This window comes from Cervus canadensis, chromosome 20 (genome assembly GCF_019320065.1).
Source record: "Cervus canadensis isolate Bull #8, Minnesota chromosome 20, ASM1932006v1, whole genome shotgun sequence".
Classification (NCBI taxonomy): domain Eukaryota; kingdom Metazoa; phylum Chordata; class Mammalia; order Artiodactyla; family Cervidae; genus Cervus; species Cervus canadensis.
Genome location: NC_057405.1, coordinates 47,032,580 through 47,036,856, shown reverse-complemented (window position 1 = coordinate 47,036,856; position 4,277 = coordinate 47,032,580). Strand labels below are relative to the sequence as shown.

Here is a 4,277-nt window from a genome sequence, read left to right as displayed (position 1 = left end):
CTGCAAAGGAGATCCAACGTCACATCCTAAAGAGAATCAGTCCTGGGTGTTCATTGGAAGGACTGATGTTGAAGCTGAAACTCCAATAATTTGGCCACCTGATGCAAAGAGCTGACTCATTGGAAAAGACCCTGATGCTGGGAAAGATAGAGGGCAGGAGGAGAAGGGGATGACAGAGGATGAGATGGTTGGATGGCATCACCGACTCAATGGACATGGGTTTGGGTGGACTCTGGGAGTTGGTAATGGACAGGGAGGCCTGGTGTGCCCCATGGTTCATGGGGTCACAAAGAGTTGGACAAGACAGAGTGACTGAACTGAACTGGACCTAACACTCACTAGAAAATAGCACACTTAGTGTAATTTAGTAAATATCTGCTCTGACTAAGTATTATGAACAAGATACATTAATTATCCATTTGATCAATTCTAGAGGTTGTCTAAGAGAAAAACTATATACATATGCTACATGTGGACAAATCCATAATAACATTTACATCTGAAATTTTCTCTGGGTTTTCTCAAATTTAAATGTAATTCCTGTTTGTTAAAAAAAAAAAAAATCAGTGAATGTGTATAATGCAAAGTTAACATTTCCTTCCCAAATGAATACATCTTTCTCTTAATTCATACAAATATACAAAAGATTGAAGGCATAAATATTGGGTTATATAATAATTATTTGACTTGATTTTTTTCTTTCATATCTCATAGACATTCATATATATGAGCACATATGGATCTATTTTGGTTCTTTATGCTTATAAAGTATGTTCTATAATTTTAATGAAGAATTTTTATTCCCTTTTTCTTGATCTCATAACTCCATTTCCAACTCTTTACCCATATTCTCCTCCCTGCAATTCAAATAATATGGTATTTTGTGTGTTTGTGCATGTGTGAATGACTAGTTTCATCTAAGGGATTTAATTATATAAGCAGATGAATGAATTTTTACATTTTATATTGTTTCCTTGTAAAGAGGTATAATATTAGTGTGTATATATGTTTCATTTGTCTAGCAACTGTCAAATATAATATTCAAAATGAATTTATATGTCAATTTTACTTTATCAACCTTAAAGTGTACATATATTTACTGGATATATACATAGTATGCATATGTACATAGTATATGTACATATATGTGCATATACATGCTTTATAAAGTTGACATTATAAATATTACATTTGAAAATTGTTGGGGAAATTAAATATTTGAAACACTAATATGACATAATTTTACATATAAAATTATACACATTTTAAATATAATATATAAATAATAGAAAAAGTAATATAAATAATAGTGTCTTCTCTCAGATGACTAAGCTATATTAATGCATATCTGTATACACATTTACATGAGCATCATTTTCTTTGGTATACTGATTTTCGTAAGAATCGCATGCTGTGGTAGAGTTTTAATATTTACTTCACAGCTCTTATTCCCCTGATGAAAGTGTTCTGAAGAATCAATCAATGCTAAAAGCAGGCAGTGTATACACTTGCAGTGTATTCAAATTAACATCTCCTTCACCCTTTGACTTTTGGGCTAATTACACTCATGATCCTTCTCTCTATGGACACCCTGAACTCAGTGATTTTGAGTGAGTATGTTTGTTTCACTTTTCTTTTTTCAATTTTTCTGTTTAAATTTTTCTTTTCCCATTTTTCTGACAATGTTAAAAAGCATATCTATAAAGTGTTACTATCACCTTACTTTTAAAGCATTTATTGTTAATGAGGGTACTTACTATATAAGAAGCTTAAAAATCATGGGGTTTAATAAAATTCAAATGTACTTCTATATCTGGTATAGAAACTGACTCATTTTCAAGTGCAATGTTACATTCATTGGCACTGTTATTTTTAACTAAGAATGTGTTTATTCTTTTTTTTCCATTTGTCCTCTTCATCTAATAATTATACTCCCATTTTCCAAATTTAGGAAGTTGTTAAAAAGCTTCAATGATTAAGAAAAATTTCCACTGCAAAGGAAATATATTATCACTATAAAACCTTGTAACATTAATATCTGTAATAAAATAACAACACCAACAAACATTTGTATAACTTTCTGTATCATGCAAAGTACCAATGTACTATGTCAGCAGATCCAAATAATAACCTAGTAATATGTAAAATCAAGGACATTTGCAGATATTAAAATCAGGAGCCACAGACATTAAAGTCCCCCAAATAACTATTTGACCAAAGAAAAAAATTTACAAAATAATATCCAATTCCCCAAGAATTCTTCCAGATGATTTCAAAATTCTCCAAACTCTTTGTCGATCATAGCTTTCTCTGAGGAAAACTTTTACTTTTCCCTAATGAATCTCTTAACTTTACTACCAATTATGAAATCACAATACCCATATATAGGACCAATCAATGTACACTTAAGATGTACACAATATATACACACACACATACAGCACTTACTGTGTGGCAGGCACAATTCAGCCAGAGAAGTTTATTAATGCAGTCTTAGGGGTTTCGTGGAAGCTCAGCTGGTAAAGAATCCACCTTCAATGCAGGAGACCCAGGTTCAATTACTGGCTAGGGAAGATTCCCTGGAGAAGGGAACAGTTACCCACTCCAGTACTCTGGCCTCTTTTTTTTAACTAAAGAACATTTAATTGTTTTTCACAAAGACTTTATCTCGAGGATGTAACTAAACTGCACCACTACCCCCCCTCCCCCACCTCAATCTGAAGAACGATTAGTACAGTGGATGTTATCAAGCAGGTATGAACAGTTTGAGGGACTGGAACCAACATTAACTGACAAAAACCAACTTTCATCTAAATCATCATAAAAATGTTTAAGTAAAAAAAAAGGGGGGGGGGAGGCAAAGAGGGTTTCAGATTGAACAAGATCATCACATTGTATCTAATACATTCAATTCTGGCTAGGGTATACCAAAATGGAAACAGGATAACTATAATACAAAACTTGCGCTAGAGCACACACTTTATTCCAAGTTCATTTCCGTCCCCTTAATGCTTCCAAATCTCCCAGCCTGTTGGGCCTGTTGACGAAAGAGCACGTAGATCTTCTCTTTAATCCAATCTTTGTCACAAGGCTGGTATATCTGGGTATCAGCTCAGTAAACAATAAAATCAAACAACTGATTGATATCATATGTGATAGAGAGGCTGTTGGGATTCATTCTCTTCAGATGTTCTGCATACATTTTATAAACACCTTCCATACACTCATTCACAGATTCATAGTCAGCGTCTAAGTTCTGTCTTCTGGCCTCTTGGTAGGCTGTACCAGCAAGATGGTGTGAGACATCGCACCAAAGTCTCCCCCTGCAGCCGATGCCGACTCTGCCGCCACACACAAGCTTACCCGCAAGGCCACCAACAGCCAATGCTCCAGTATTCTGGCCTTGAGAATTCCATGGACTGTATAGCCCAGGGGTCGCAAAAAGTCGGACAGGACTGAGTGACTTTCACTTTCAAGTGTCAATCTACTGAAGAAGGTGGAACCATAGGAAAATAATTTTATACATGTTATGATAATGTTGGAGTCTGACAGAGGAACATGGACTTTTTGAAGTGCAAGTGAATTCAAAAGGAAGCTCTTTCCAAGGGATAAAAGACAGGAAAAAAAATCTTTCTTTTAGTTTGGCAATCTATCATAGCCAACGTGACTATATACCTTGTCAGTTACTAATTAGTATCTAGAACAACAGGCATAAACTGGGACTTTCCTGTGTAAACCCAAGCTTATGGTGGCCCTAACTTCCTCCAGAGAGAAAGACTATAGTATAAACAAGACTTACAAACAGCAATACCATTCTATTTCTTCTCAGAAGTCACTCTGACATCTCTATCCCAAGTATCATGTAAAGCTATCACACTGCTCATTTATTCAAGGCAAAAATCTCAGGATCATGCTAGACCTTCCCTATCTGCTCCATAGCCCTCATTATAATATAAATCATCTAAAACATATCTGCTCTTTTGTTCCCTCTATCACAATTGCCATGACTCTGAATGGGATCTTGTCATCTTATCCTAGACTTTCTCAGTACCTGCTAATAAGTCTCCTTTCCTTCTTCCCATTATTCTCCATGAGGACCCAAATTAAATGACTTACAATCCATATGTAATCATGGCATTCCCTGGGACTCTAGGTTCAGTACATATACACTGACTGGTACATAGGCTTTTCCTGATTTGCCCCATCCATCAGTTTGCTAACTTGCTTTTCTCTCATTCTTTATATTTCAGACTTAATATATCCCCCAATATAGATAC

General features: G+C 35.0%; 1 pseudogene; it reads right to left on the bottom strand.

Moving 5' to 3' along the window:
* Positions 1 to 2,980: 2,980 nt before the first annotated feature.
* On the bottom strand, positions 2,981 to 3,306 carry LOC122422722 (annotated as a pseudogene).
* Positions 3,307 to 4,277: the final 971 nt, after the last annotated feature.